At 37.9% G+C, this 16,857-nt stretch overlaps 1 protein-coding gene across 1 annotated transcript in view; it reads left to right on the top strand.

Moving 5' to 3' along the window:
- LOC134213547 (uncharacterized) overlaps positions 1 to 16,678 on the top strand; it is a 45,826-nt gene extending 29,148 nt beyond the window's left edge. Inside the window, exon 4 of the transcript XR_009979477.1 lies at positions 16,376 to 16,678. The gene's annotated coding sequence lies outside the window, so the exon portion shown is untranslated. The remainder of the gene's footprint in view (positions 1 to 16,375) is intronic.
- Positions 16,679 to 16,857: the final 179 nt, after the last annotated feature.

The raw sequence follows: 16,857 nt of genomic DNA on the forward strand, positions 1-16,857 counted from the left end.
TATATGTATGAGGGCACACGTGTGTAACCGAAACACATGCATTTGGGAGCATTTTAAATACAATTGATGCAAATAAATGAGAGTTTTTAAGTGTTTCTTTTTTTCGTTTTTTTTTGACGCGGTGAAATATGAACTATGGCGCAACTTTTGGAGGGTGAAATTATGTATGTAACTGATTAACATATTTTTTCATTATCAGATACAAGACGTGTACGATCTAAGCGCAGTAGAACGCGCTTAATTGAGCGGTTTTGATGATTTATTTTATGACTTTCGCTTATGAACACCGTTTGAATTACATTAATTAATATACAACAAAGCGAAACCATTTAGGATCCACCTGGAAAAATCCTTTTAAAGATAATCTGTTTGCCATCTGAATTGGATCGGAACGTTCTAGTAGTCATAATGTCTAATAACAAAAAAAAACATCCTTTTTTTAAATATTCTCTTTGTAATTCGGGTACCCACATAAAAAAAGAGAAATGCGTTGATATTGATGCTATACTCTTGCAGGAAAGCGATCATTGAACTGCCTAATTACATGGAAGTACGCAACTAAATTAAAACATAATCAAGTTTCACCTATCTGATCGAACCTAATGGCGTCATATGGAGATTCACAAAGCATTTGTTTACCAAACACATTTAATCTGGTTAATGATACACTCCGTTGAAAAATGTTTCCATTCCTTTTCGCGTAATTATAGGTTAACGAAGTTTCTGTTTCCGTCCCAGTTGCTTCCAGAGTCGCGTGCTGCCATAATGACTTCTTGCTACTGCTAATAATAATGCACGTTCTCTGCGCCAAAAAAAATCCATAATCCTACCCTAACATTTCGAACTGTTTTCAAGCCTGTCACCCCCTCACAGTAGGGTGTCTTTGACCCCACCCGTCGGGGCACTACAACTTTCGCCCTGCCATGCCAACAATGTCGATGAACTCGACGACGCGATGCCCGGACAATCCTATCCCATCAGCATTCAAACGCCAGCCGGCCGGGGCCCGGATGAGGACTTAATTTTCGAACACACGAACCACATGGGATTCCGAAACAAAGCGAAAGCTAGCCTGTCATCGTCGTCGCCGTCATGTAGCGGATTGACTCGAATCCAAACATTTATCATATGTTGCTGGTGCTGCTGCTTGCATCCTTGGCAGTGGCATCTCCCACCCAACTGGGATTCCGGACAATAATGGGAGAAAAAATGAAACTATTATTCCATTGATTGTGTCGTCATCGCCGTCGTCGCACTCTACAGACCGACTTAAATATGCAATGCATTGTGGCGCGCTCATCGTTCGTATCATCGCACTCTGAATCTGTCCGTACCGGCTCGGCAGGATATCACCTTCGGGAAGTTATAATCCCATGATGAATCTACTGCCGCCACCACACCGACCGTCGTCGACCAATGATGGCATCATCAAAACTACTCTACAGTTCAGCTGGTGCTCGAGTTGACTCAATCAAAAGGATCTCCTCCTGTCCAAGCACTCAGCTGGATGGATGCAGCACAGTCGTGAAATGAGATTATTCTTCTGCACGGCTTCCAGTGGGAATGTGACGGTTTATGTTGTGAGTCAACAGTTCAATGGGTCGTTTGAAATTAAACTGATGATGGGAGAACTCGGATGACAAACAGTTTCGAATTCGCTTTTTTGCTGTTGAAAATAACAATCTGAATGCAATTATCGGTGGATGATATGGACAGTATGGCAATGAGACAGATTGCAATGCATTTAAATAATCCATTAAATTTGTTTGTTATTAGTTGACGATTTGCAAAAACTATCAAGTTTTTCAGCATGAGTCAACAAGACTTTCCGAATTGAATCAGATAATCAATTTGGTGCAGAGAACAATAAGAATTCCCACAGCTAAAATTCGGACAAATTTCCATTTAGAAATTTAAACAAATTTTATTATGAACTCAGAAGAATTCCTTGTTAGGATTTTTTTTAGAAACCTTAGGAATAATTTTCCGTTGAAATTTTGAAGTTTTTTTTCTCTTAAAAACTTAGTTAAAATTCACTTGAAACTGCAGAACAATTTTCCATGGAAATAAAGAAAAAAAAAATCCGCTGATGAAACTTAGAAAACATTTTCATTAATCCATGAAAGTTTAAAAGGATTTTCCGAATCAGCAGACGTTCGAAAGATCGAAAGGACAAAAGGTCGAAAGGTCGAAAAATCAAAAGGTCGAAAGGATAAAAGGCCGAAACGACAAATGGTCGAAAGGATAAAAGGTCGAAAGGACAACAGTCGAAGATCAAAAGGTCGAAAGTCAAAAAAATGAAAGGACAAAAGGTCGAAGGAAAATAGGATCGAAAAAATGACAGAAGGTTGAAGGAAAAATAGGTTGAAAAAATAATTGGGTCAAAAGATCTAAAGGATGGAAGATCGAAGAGACAAAAGGTCGACAAAAAAAAAATAATTTGGCGCACCGAATATTTATTATTTTGCTTTCTAAACCGATCTGAACATATTTTAGGCAATACATTCAAATTGGCGATTTCATCACTTTTACCTTTTTAAAATTTTGTTTTTCTAGTTTAGAATTATTTTTAACCAGATTTGAACAAGCATTAAGGTTTATATTATTGATCGACATCAAACACTTTTTGAAATCTGAACAATTAAAAATTACAAAAACAAATATCAAAGTATCCCGTCTAAAGGCGGTCTTGGGCGTTAGAGGGTCACTAGTTGACTTCAAAATGAAACACAAACGTTCACAAATCATGATATGATATATTTCAATTTTGATGCAAGTGAGTGAGGAACTATTTTTAGGCATTATAATTAAAGTTAATAAAAACTAGCAACACTTTAATAAAAATATTGATTTAACAATATACCTCTGAAAATACCCTATGTTTAAACAAAAGGAAAATAGTAGAATGAAATGTTATCAGCTGTTATTGGTATTTCATATGCGGTAAAAAAAATGCGAAAATCGAAAGAAAAGGTGATAAATAAAAGAAGGAAAAAAATCAACAATGAAAATAAGGTTAAACACATATAAATATAAATGTGCGAAACTCGAAAGAACAGCCATAAACAACAATAAAATATAATCAGGTGAAACATAAATAAACATCAATGTTTAAAAGAATGGTTGATTAACACTCGACGTTTTGCCTATTTTTTCGATCTTTTGTCCTACAAACGTAATTTCCATCTTATGTTCTTTCGACCTTTTGTCCTTTGACCTTTCTACTTTCGACCTTTTGTCCTTCGACGTTGTTACTTTCGACCTTTTGTCCTTCAACCTTTTGACTCAGATTTTTTGTTTCGACCTTTTGTCCTTTCGACCTTTTGACCTTTACCCTTTTGACCTTCGACCTGTTGTCCTTCGACCTTTTGACTAAGATTTTTTTGTTTCGACCTTTTGTCCCTTCGACCTTTTGACCCTTCGACCTTTGGCCTTCGACCTTTTGTCCTTCGACCTTTTGACCTTCGACCTTTTGTCCTACAACCGAGTTTAACTTATATTTAAAATATATTACTTGTGGAAGTCAAGGGGATTTCAGAACATGCCAAATTCTTCTGAATGTCTCTTATAGATATTTAGATATTTAGGGAAATTTCCCAGTCAGATTTAAACAGAAATTTGCTTACACGTCATAAGATCTTATCGCTTTGTAATCTTTTCGACCTCAACAAGTTTGTCTCCAGTGACTCGTACTTAAAGACAGGCCTCCCGGAATCCAAAACTAAATTCACTCTCCAAGGGCACTCCACTCAATACGGAAGCAACGCACAACTGTCATTTTTATTATTTCACGTATGCTGCGTCACGGTAGAAATATTCACCAATGGCTTGAGGCAAATTAACCAAACCATGTTGTAAATTTAAATAGAAGACTTTCCGAACTGATGTTTACCAGTCTCCCTGAGATTGTTGAAATCGTTGAACAACTACCTACTCGATCACCCTACTTCTTGACGGAATGTCATGTCAACATTAACTGACAACGTAGACTGTTTTAAATATGACTATTCGACATGCGACTTCTAATTGATTTCTAATTATTTTTGACGACATAAATTGGATACAACTTCTGCGGTCTTATAAGTAAATGGAAAACCATCGGCCAATCCAAATATTTCTCTATGAAGCTATCAACAAACACGCTCCTCGGAAGAAGCGAGCTTCAAAGTATGATTTCATTCAGTCTTTTCACACTCAGTTTTTAATTCTGCACCTCGGCAAAAATCCGCACAGCCGTCTGCCCAGCCATATATAAACTGATATCCCGGCTAAAATGACGTTTGTTAGCTGATTTTCGGCAAATTATTTTCTGATTTTCAGCAATTTTGACAGAAATCTCGGCAAAAAACATGTTTGCTGGGGCACGGCTGTGCGAAACTTGGTAAAAGTTTAACATTTTGCGGAGATCCCGGTAAAAAAATTAAGTGTGTTGGTGGACTCCTACAACGATCTCTGTAAGCTGCGCAACCGATACCTCCTAACAAATAACGCTTCTGACAGGGGCAGACTTCGTGGTTTCCAGCTGGAATATAAAGCAGTTCTTTTTACTCCGCTCAAAAACTATTAGCACAACAACGTTCAAGCTCCTGTCTACCAGAAACCTTGAGATAGACTCAAACGTCTGAATCATCTTGAAACATCTAAATATCCCTGAACAGACAATCTCCATCCTGCATTTTTTTTTAAGAATTGCACCTCTACGTTAGCGATTTCCATTGCGGCAGTGGTCAACCACCCGCAGAGTAGTTTCATTCGTTTGTAAAACCGCGTCCATAATACCGATCAATAAATCGGAAAGTCTGGAATTGTGTTACCAACTATGGGGGTATATCCATTTTCTGCTGTTAGAGTGAGGTTTTTGAGAAGCTAATCCACACAAGATTATGCACCGAATATTTCTTACACCCAAAAAACAATTTTTACAATTATTATACAAAACCATACGAAAATTATTTTAAGCTTTTAGTGGAATGTATGTAGGGTAAATCACTACTTGGGCCTATGGACCTCATTCCCGGCTCACTGCACAGAAAACTAATGTTTTATACTGTTTGGTAGCTGTAGGCTTATGATTGATAATTTAAAAAAAAATCTCCTATTTATCGCTCACAATGCTCAATATTTTTCAACCATTTATTTCACTCCTAATCGATCCAATTATAGAAAATAAAAATGTAGATTTCAAACTTTTGCTCTTCATTGCAACACCACTGAGCCGGAGTGATTCTTTCCACTTTTACAAAACGGTATCATCAAATAAACACCTACCTGAAAATCGTCGCAGTGCTCGATACAACCATTGCTTCAGGCTGTTTATCACCACACAATAATGCTAAAATCACGCACTTCAATCTTTTCTAATTGTTCGTATCACTAGATCTTATATAAACATATTAGAATACATTTAAAAATGTATCCTCAAACCGAACAAAAAATCACCTCGGCCCAAGAACTTCTAGCTGTACAGTGCTGCCAAAAGGCCGTGAGTCTTATTTTAGTATGAAGATAATCCTTCGTCGTTAATAGAAAAAATGTCTATTACGGTTACGCCTTCAAGTTATTTATAATTAATCTCGATTTCAAAGACTAAAAACAATATTATTTCAAGTATTTGGAAGGAATTTGGATAATGCATATATCTTCTCAACCAAATAAAAATTATTATTAATAATACCATCTGGCATCACGTTCGTGGAACGTGCATATTTTTGTTTACGTCGCATTTTATACCGTCCCGAGAGAGAGAATGACAGTAAGATGTTGAGAAATTGAGTAAAATATTGCGTATGCCGAAGAGACTTGCGTATGCCGGATAAGCAATCGCCTATGACTGAAATGAGTGCTGCACCATGTTAATTTAAATCAAATCAAAGCTTTTTCGAGCGGTTTCTGGCAAGAATAACTATTTTTTAAGCAGAGGTGAACCCCATCGCAATATTACACGGCCCACAAAATTCAGGAAAAGTAGCTCCTAGTCATAAATATCAATTAAATAATGCAGTCGTGCGCATGTTAGGCCGGGAATGGGGTAAGAAACCCTACTTGTCATAAGACGAGTTCATACAATCCCATTTAATTCTTCTACTTTTTTGTACCTTTAGATACGTATTTCCTCCTTACTGTTGAGGTCGAAATACGTATCTGTCAAAGGTACAAAAAAGTAGTGGAATTAAATGGAATTGTACAAACTCGTCTTATGACAAATAGAAAACCATGCCATATACAATTATGCAAGGTTTTAAGACAAGAAATGTAAGCTTTTTATACAGATAATGTTTTCAAATTATACAAAATTGTGTGATTTCATTAAAATGTGGTTTAATACAACAACAAGCTTCCGAAATTGTATATGCCCAAATTTTATACAGTTTCTATAAGGTTCGTAAGCAGAACTGTATTAAAATCTGCCATCCACTGGTTGGGTGTTGCAGCCAGCATGACTTAATAAAAAATCGCTCAACATAATTAAATATGATGTGCTACATTTCAAGCATATCGCGAAGCTTTGGGATGACCTTCGAAATTTACCATTCGTGTGGATGTTCCTGGCATTAGCCATCGAGCAAATAGGTATAGTGCGAGTTTTAATCGTCGAATACAAATATTTATTTGATTATAGGAGAATCATGCGTTTACATTGCGCTTCGCTTCGGTCGAGACAAATGCGATATTCTGCGATCCTTCACAGTTTGCATATGCCGTCTGGCATGCATGATGAGGAGTGTTCAACTGTTCATGCTCGGTTCATATCCAAAATAACTGGGATAGGCAAATTTACCGACCGTGCCATCGGATACCGGAGATATTCCGGGTTTTTCGAAGGTAGGGTTCAGAACCGTAAATTTGTGGTGGGTATTAGGATAAGTTGTGGTTGAAAACAGAATAATATTAGTAACCACAAATAAAGTAGGGCTCATTCTGATTGGAACCATATGTTGAAATTCGAAATCGGACCAGAATCAAGTGAGATATGGCCATTTGTTTAGAATCGGTGCCAAAAGGGAGTTTTAAAAGGGACCAGGCCACAAATTCATTTGAATCCAGCTTTTTGACCGATCTTCCATTATAATTACATTCCAGAAGTGTTCTGTCACGTTAAGAATGAAAAACCAACCAAAAAGACGGATTCTGAAGTCGCTGGGGTGCCCCCGGGGAACCCGTAGAGGGGACATTTCAGTTTTGGCACCAAAACTAGTCATTCGACGGTTCGTTTTTCATGGTTTTCTATCAGGAAGTGAGGTATGAATATAAAATGGACCATTGACGGCTTTGACCACTTTCGGGACCTACGGATTGTCCCCGGGGAATTAGTAGAGGGGACATTTCAGTTTTGGCACCAAAACTAGTCATTCGACGGTTCGTTTTTCAAGGTTTTCTATCAGGAAGTGAGTTATGAATATAAAATGGACCATTAATGCCTTTGACCGCTCCCGGGACCTACAGATTTGCCCCCGGGGAACCTGTAGAAGAGGACATTTCAGTTTTGGCACCAAAGCTAGTCATTCGACGGTTCGTTTTTCATGGTTTCTATCAGGAAGTGAGGTATGAGTATAAAATGGACCATTGACGGATTTGACCGCTTCCGGGACCTGTGGATTGTCCCTGGGAAACCCGTAGAAGGGCACTTTTCTGTTTTAGCGCCAAATCTGGTCATTCGACGGTTCGTTTTTCATGGTTTTCTACCAGAAAGCGAGGTATGAGTATAAAATGGACAATCGACGTCTTTGACCGCTTCCGGGACCTACGGATTTTCTCCGGGGAACCCGTAGAATGGGGCATTTTAGTTTTAGCGCCAAACCTAGTCATTCAACGGCTCGTTCTTTATGGTTTTCGATCAGGAAGCGAGCTATGATTATAAAATTAACCATTGATGACTCTGACCGCTTCCGGGACCTACGAATTGTCCCCGGGGAACCTGCAGAAAGGGGTCATTTCAGTTTTAGCACTAAAGCTAGTCATTCGACGACTAGTCATTCGATCGGGAAGTGAGGTATGAATATAAAATTGACCAATGACGATTCTGACCGCTTCCGGGACCTCTGGATTACTCCCAGGAGAACCTTTAAAAAGGGTCTTTTCGGATTTAGCGTCAAAACTAGTCAAACGATGGATCTTTTTACATAGTTTTCTATCAGGAAGCGAGGTAAGATTATAAAATGTATTATTAACAACTTTGTCCGCTTTCAGGACTTACGGATTGTTCCCGGGGAACCTGTAGAAGAGGACATTTCACATTCTGCGCCTGAAAAAGTCAAGGGACATTTCAGTTTTAGTGCAAAAAGAAGTCATTCGACGTCCAGAAGTCATTCGAAAACCATGAAAAAAGAACCGTTGAATGACTAGATTTGGAGCCAAAACTTAAATGTCCCCTCTACGGGTTCCCCGGGGACAATCCGTAGGTCCCGGAAGCGGTCAGAGCCGTCAATGGTCCATTTTATATTCATACCTCGCTTCCTGATAGAAAACCATGAAAAACGAACCGTCGAATGACTAGCTTTGGTGCCAAAACTGGAATGTCCCTTCTACAGGTTCCCCGGGGACAATCCGTAGGTCCCGGAAATGGTCAGAGCCGTCAATGGTCCATTTTATATTCATACCTCACTTCCTGATAGAGAACCATGAAAAACGAACCGTCGAATGACTAGCTTTGGTGCCAAAACTGAAATGTCCCCTCTACGGGTTCCCCGGGGGCACCCCAGCGACTTCAGAATCCGTCTTTTTGGTTGGTTTTGACGTAAACTACGTCTAAGGGGAAGACTCGGATACAGGGTGGCAAATGAAAATTTCCAAATTCGAGACCGTCACGAAATCATGTAAGATTTCAAACGTTAATAGCTCCGTTATCTTTCAATGGATTTTCGAGATTTTATTATCAATCGAATCGGAAACTCTCCAGCAATTTTTTAAGTCCATTGGAACTATTGATAATCAACGTAAAAACATTTAAAATTCCAATTCTTTACCAACTCAGTAAAATTTCAGATTTTCGTTACGACAGCCCTTCTTGCGCTCTACTTTTGTGCGGTGATTCGCACAAAAAGTACAACAATAAATAGAACCAGAGCAATGACCGCGGTCGGAGCAAAAAAGTAGTGTTTATGAAAAAGTGCTACAGATGCTGGACATGTTGATGTAAGCAAGTGGTGATCATTAAAAGTGATTATTAGGCAGCACCCCTTTAAAATAACACTGCAAAAGTCACACAACAGACGGAAAAAAAAGGAAAGGCATCATCACCACTGCGGAATAATAAATTCGGGGTTTTTTAAAAAAAAATTGTTATATCCAACCATTTTCATATATTGAGTTACGCTAATTTTGTTCGAAACACAAATGAATTGGTGTGCGATCAAACATGATTTGCGTAAAAACTACAAATTTCACGCGGCAAAACGTTTACCAAAACGAACCGCGCTGTCTCCTGACCCCATATATCCAACATCCCCAACGGCCGGCGCCGGTATTACTTAAATTTGGGTCACCCGTTTGTACACATTGAAGGTAATATTATTCTTAAATATCATCTGATGGTTCTCTTTATAATTACATTTACATCTGGCCTGGCAGAAACATAGTAACAACCGTGGCATCAATCATGCTCATAATAGTGGTTCAATTTTTGACTTTTTCGCTCCCCTATGCTTAAACGGTGGTATCAGTTGTCTTTATAGAACTTCCTTGATTTTTAGCAGATTTGTATGTAATTTGACTTAGGACGCGCGATTTGAAGTTTTGCAATGTTGCTCATTAATATCTAAAAATATATGAGTACGGTTCGCAACAACAACCGTCTTACAGATTAAGAAATATTCTTCGAAGTCTTCGGGTTGATTATATTTAGGGGGAGATCCTCCAGTGCCGGACATAAAAGCCATTTGACAAAAAAACTCTAACTATCCGGATTATGTTTCCTTCTATACCTTTTACATAAAATATGGCAATTGATGATTCATACAATATTTGATCATTTGAACACGTTTTACGACGATGAATTTTGGAGAAAAATTTCACGCTTCAGAAAAATGTCTCCTAGTACCGGACACTATTGCATCAAATGTTCAAATATTGTTCAAATGTGACTAAGTTCCTGTTACATGAGTAAAGACATCATTCAGAATAATCATATTTTTCACGTGCTTCAAGCTGTAAATATTAAAAATTGACTATATTGAATATTTGACTCTTCAGCTGAATTTTTTACATCCTAATCCAAATTCTCACCTTTTTGAATGTCCTCTTTGTTTCTGCTAATTTCTGTGGCTTTCTCAGCAAGAAGAAACAATTGAATTGAAGTAAGTGTAACAAAACAGGTGTAAAAAATGGCTATGAAAAATCTCAATGTCCGAACACCACAATTACATGGCACATCTAACAAATCATCATCATTATTTAAAATATGGCTAATATGGACCATCTTCACATAATCAGAATGCATTAGATTGATTTTAACATTGTTGGTTCAAACCTTCTTAAATAACGCGAAACATCAAAATTTTAAACATTTTTATTTTTTATTTTTTTATTATTTTTTTTTATTTTTATGAAGATCTGATATCTCATGCCGTTAAAAGCCTTTTAAATAGCTTCCTTTTGTACTTAATAAGCTGAAGGAGGGAGCTCTGCAAGTATCGTTTTAAGAAGTGTCCGGTATTGGGAGGTGTCCTGCGCTGGGGGATATCCTCCTAAATAGTTAATGAGCCGCCTCACGAAACAATCTTTCACATACGGGGCGATTTCCATACAAACTTCAAACGTACTCAGTTAAATTACAACCATTTCGGTTGAAAATTTAGGAGGTTCATCAAAACAGCAAATGTTATCGTTCAAGCATAGGGGAGCGAAAAAATCAAAATTTCAATCACTCTAAGCTATAAGCAAATTAATTATTATCTTATGATCTGCTTTACGTAGTTTACGTCGGGCGGTCGTATCTTGTATATAACCCTTCTGATTTTTTCATTCTTAACGTGACAGAACACTTCTGGAATATAATTATAATGGAAGATCGGTCAAAAAGCTGGATTCAAATGAATTTGTGGCCTTCTTCTTCTTCTTATTGGCATTACATCCCCACACTGGGACAGAGCCGCCTCGCAGCTTAATGTTCATCAAGCACTTCCACACAGTTATTAACTGCGAGGTTTCTAAGCCAGGTTACCATTTTTGCATTCGTATATCATGAGGCTAACACGATGATACATTTATGCCCAGGGAAGTCGAGACAATTTCTAATCCGAAAACTGCCTAGACCGGCACCGGGAATCGAACCCAGCCACCCTCAGCATGGTCTTGCTTTGTAGCCGCGCGTCTTACCGCACGGCTAAGGAGGGCCCCAATTTGTGGCCTGGTCCCTTTTAAAACTCCCTTTTGGCACCGATTCTAAACAAATGGCCATATCTCACTTGATTCTGGTCCGATTTCGAATTTCAACATATGGTTCCAATCAAAATGAGCCCTACTTTATCTGTGTTACTAATATTATTCTGTTTTCAACCATAACTTATCCTAATACCCACCACAAATTTACGTTTCTGAACCTACCTTCGAAAAACCCGGAATATCTCCAGTATTCGATAGTCATGGTCGGTACCATCAACATATGGTGAAACTACATTAAATTTCTAGTTCAGGCATCCCTGAATTGTCCAAATCGGATAATAATTGACATAGTTACAACACATCTAATTATGCCCAAAATTTGCCTATCCCAGTTATTTTGGACATCCCCTGTATGTGTAGTCAATCAAAGCTAAGCTAAGCTAAACTGATCATTCGTGTGGATTTTACCCGAAGAACCGTTTCGAGTGCATTTGGGGACACTATTGATCGCCAGTATGAATGTTTGCATAAAAATCACAAAGCTAAGAAATCACAAAGCTAAAGGGAAGGGTATTTTAATTAATGTTACAGATTTTCTGAAGGACTATTTTCTACTAATCTAAAAGATGTTCACTAATGATTGCACACACCATTGTGATTGGTTTGGTATGATGAACATTTGGAATTGAACTCTTTTAAACATTTTCCGAATCTTCTAGAGGCTTTCCGATGACCGCTCGATACGGAACGGAAAATCGAATCGGAATCATTTGAAATTTGGAAATTAGGTGCCAAAATGAGAAGCTCAAACAGTATCTCTTTAGATTCCCCGGGAACTAGAAAGGTCAAGTTGGATGAATAACCACAGGGCCTTATTCTAGTAACCTACTACTTTTGTTTGGTATCAAATGATCAAGTTGAAATTTAAATTTTGAGTCCAAATGAACCCCAATGCACAATGTGTCACTAACTATTCTTGGCGCCTCGCCTTAAGGTAGCTAGAAGCTGATTTTCGCAGATAATCACGGTTTCACACCACCAATTGCAAGAGAGTTCGTGAGGCAGCAATAGGCAGGTTTTATGGGATAACGCTCTACCACAGATCATGTGTTCGCCGTACGTCAGGTATTGCAGAAATGCCACGAATACATACGACGATGGCATCATCTATTTGTCGACTGCAAAGCCGCATATGATACAATCGATTGGGACCAGCTATGACAGCTAATGCTCGAAAACGGATTTCCGGATAAACTAATACGGTTGACCAAGGCGACGATGGATCGGGTGATGTGCGTAGTTTCAGAGGCATCCTCGTGTCCCTTTGAAACGCGCAGAGGGTTACGGCAAGGTGACGGTCTTTGGTGCCTGCTGTTCAACATCGCTTTGGAAAGAGTAATACGAATGGCAGGGATTGACACGAGTGGTACGATTTTCACGAAGTACGTCCAGTCATTTAGTTTCGCCGACGACGAATATGTGACAAGATTCAATCGAAATAACTATTATCAAGTTTGTTCGATGTGTCATTCTGCGTGGAATCCTTACCCGACCAGTAGATAGTAACAGATTTATATCAGAACTTGTTATTCTGTTACAGCAGAATTTTTAGAACAGCGTTTGTTATAAAACATGTACCATTAGTAGTTAAAATAACAAACATTGTAACAAAATCTCTTCTAGTTTTAACAAAAATATTACTAAATATATTATTAATTGAACAAAATATAACTGGATGTGTTACATTAAAAGTAATGAGAATAGCTCATTCTATAACAAATTATATTTTTGAAAAGGTTATGATTATCCATAATGTAAGCAATTAACTTTGTCCAGGTGGTTCAACTTTGAATGTAGGTTCAAGTTACACTGAAGGTGGACCTTCGTTTTTTCCAATTTCTATCTCCCAAAAATGTAGGCAATTCGGTAAAAATAAACATAACACTTTATGTTATTATCATGTTATGACGATCATGAAATTCTTTTTCCTCATTTTTTGACAGAGAATTTATAACAAAATTATTACAAAGTTTTGTTATTTGTAACACATATTGATATAATTATGATAAAATTTTGTTATGACTAACTGGTCGGGTAGGAATAAACAATAATACAATTTTTTAGCACCTAGTTGACATTTTCCTACACATTAACATAAAAAATTTCAAATACATAAGAAAATGCAAACTTACTTTAAAATATGTCAAAAACTAAAAAAAAACTATGGATGTGAGCAAATAAGAAAATATTGGAAACAAATTTTAAATAGAGTGTCTAATTTTCTGTAAAACGGATCATATCATGCTTTTTCGAATTCCTGATTTTTCTAAACAAGTAAATAAGATCTGATGAGGTTATAATTTGGTAGTTTACTGATTATGGATCGACTGTACGTTTTAATTTTATTGAACGTCTACTCAGCCTTGCAATTATTACAACGAGTTTTTTATTTACCCGACGTTTCGACACGGGAACTGTATCGAAACGTCGGGTAAATAAAAAACTCGTTGTAATAATTACAAGACTGAGTAGCCGTTCAATAAATAAAGTTATAATTTGGTTAATTTTTTTTAACTCTGACGTGGATTTCATAATAAAAAAAAACTATCCTACTTTGCAGCTAAATAATCTATTCATTTTTTTTCGTGATAACACAAATTCATGTTAAACTCAAAATATGAAATCTCTCCAAAACACCAGAAAATTGTTTGCAAAAAACTTATATAAAAAATCATATAAATTCCATCATAGATTTTCGGAAATATTTATGGGACCCCTGCATGCTTTTAAAATTCAGTTGTTTTTAGGACCACATACTTGACAGCAGAACGATCGCGTGATCTGCCGAAATATTGTGTTCTGCGTGTTTTTTCGGAGTAGCCATCAAGCAAGCGTTTTGCACTGCGTGTTTCAGTCGTCGCAAAGTAGTTAAGATATCAAAACAGTCTTCGGAAAAATACGTAAGACACGCGTTGCTTTTCCGTTTTTGTATCATCATGAATATGGCGTCGTTCAAAACAAATAATTAGTCGCTTACCAAGGCGATTTCCAATATATTTGCTTCCCAACTAACATACTATTTCTTTCCAGTGCGCTCATGGAGATGCAGAGGATTCCTCGGTCTATTGTAGCAATGAGTGTCGAACTAATTTTCCTCCCCTTATCCTAATTGACTGTGAGGACGTGGCCGGCATCGTTATTAGTCTTGAATTAAAGAAACTCCGAAGCATGTACAGTGAGAATAGCTTTCTAGTCCCGAGAAAACTATTCAATTGGTGAGCCGTGCATTATTTGTTGTTTCTCGGCCAATCACGGCTAGCAATCACGATGGGTACAGTCAATCAAGCTAAGCTAAGCTATCTTTAGAACCACATACCCTACTTACTGAAAATAACTATCCGAATTTACGAATTTCTGAAGACTTCTCGGCATGCTAGGAGTCTCTTCGAAATCTGGTTTTGGACCAGAATAGTTTTGTTCCTAATACCGTAGAAGTTGTTTTCAAAATGTGTAAAAAATTTCACGGCTTTTTTTAGTTAGTTTTTTTTCATTTTCCTCATTCTAAAAAAATATTCGATTAAAATTTCTAGTTTGAGGTAATGTGAAGCTTCATTTCAAAATTCAGCACTTAATCAACGTATGTACCTACTTAGTAATTTTAAAACACAACCCATTGTTGCTCTCGTTTATTTTTGTGAGACGTAGGTTCAATGTACTCTGGAGGTAGATCCGTTTAAATGGTTCAATTTTCTCCGGTTCCACTGATTAGGGATTGTTTTCTTTTCGAAAGAAAAAAAACTCGCAGCTGGTGCGTTCCATTTTCTAAGGCCCACGCGTGCCAAATGCAGAGCAAACCCAATGGCGACTGCTGTACGGTACAGTGATGATGATGGTCATAAATTGCCAAACGCCTCCTGAAACTCGACTTCCCAAGGACCAACGCAATCGGAGACCGTTTGGCATCCCATGTCTATCACCATGTCCACATCGGGTCGTGTGCTTCCTTTTTTGTTTCGTTTTTAAACTTCTCCAAATATGACTGTGTCGGCACTGACTGGCACTATTCTGGCGGTCGTTGTTGGAGGCGGCCCTTTGAAATTGAGAATTATCGATTGTGTTCGGTCTTTGCCATTCCAGGGAGGATGCTTTGGTTGTGATGTGTGAATAAGCCCTTGTATCCCTGGACCAACTGTGCGCTACAAATAAGGCATAGAACGGAGAAAAGAAGTCTTACTGCAGGTATAATCTTTCTTCGTTATTTATTCATCCCGGAATGGTTGCCGTCGTCACAGGTAATGCCGTGCAGACGACGATATGTCGATCGATCTTACCTCCTCCCACAACATACATCAATAATGCAAAAGTTACGGTTGTTCGATAGCGGGTAGCGGATGCTTCGAGTGGGACTTCTTACCGCATCCCGTGCATGATGCAGAGATTCTTACAGTTCTTGACTCAATAAGGAACCGTCTGACACGTGTGCAACTTTGAAAAAAAACGAAAATCTGATTCGGAGTGCAGCAGCCGAGTATTTGTCATTGCGAATTCTTTCATTTATCATTTCTCGCACAGTTATGCGAAGGCATTGCGAATAATGCGAAATCGAGGGGTTGCCGTCTAGTGAAGATAAATTGATTCATTTTTAAAGTCGATTCAGGGCAAGAAGCAAAGTTCTTTTCTTCGATATCGGGTGATTAATGTTTTATAATCAATTACATTTGCTGGAGGAGAACTTTCATTACGATCCCTGCATGTCAAATTAGTGGCAGTTTTTGTGGCAGTGATTTTTAGCGGTAAAAAATAACAGTAAATGTGAAGATGGGAAAAAAAATCTGCAAGTCCAGAAGAAGTTCTTACCTTTTTCCATCGTCCGAAACAAAACAGGATTAGCATAATCCGCTTACGCTGATCAATTATGAAAATATTGAATTATGGTTAGCAAATCGCCTGTCGACCTGAACCGAAGGATAAATCCGTTTTACAAACGTGCTTACCATCAAGTTATGTGTACTTGCATTTTCCTAATTTCGAGTTTTACTCTCTTCTTTCTTTCCAGGTTTGTAAATCCAAATTTCGGAGATTTCCCTACTGTCTAGGTCGATTCGGTTGCTCACTGACGGAGGTGCCAAAATGTGCGAGAATGCGAAACATGACAGGTAATTAAATCGTACGTCAGCGCGATCGATGGATGTAGGTAGTGCAGCCAAGCTTCAGCTAACTAATGGAACTGTCAAATGCGGCTCCGCCTCGAAATTGATCATTGCGTATAATAAGCTGAACCTTACTCACCAATCGAATCCATGTGATGTTTACTTTAATTTAATTTGGATTCATTAGGGTTTGCGTGTGTCGAATTTGTATGCAGACTGTGTCTATGTAACTGTTATTTTTTTTGCATGTAATGTGCTAAAAGAAAAATGAAGGTGAAGTAAAAGTAACCGTATTACGGACGGATGTCATGAACTGGACAATATGCATAAATTTGAAGAAAAAAAAAGATAGATTTGAACCAAAATAACACCAAGCATTATAATAATG

Source organism: Armigeres subalbatus, chromosome 2 (assembly GCF_024139115.2).
Source record: "Armigeres subalbatus isolate Guangzhou_Male chromosome 2, GZ_Asu_2, whole genome shotgun sequence".
Lineage (NCBI taxonomy): Eukaryota > Metazoa > Arthropoda > Insecta > Diptera > Culicidae > Armigeres > Armigeres subalbatus.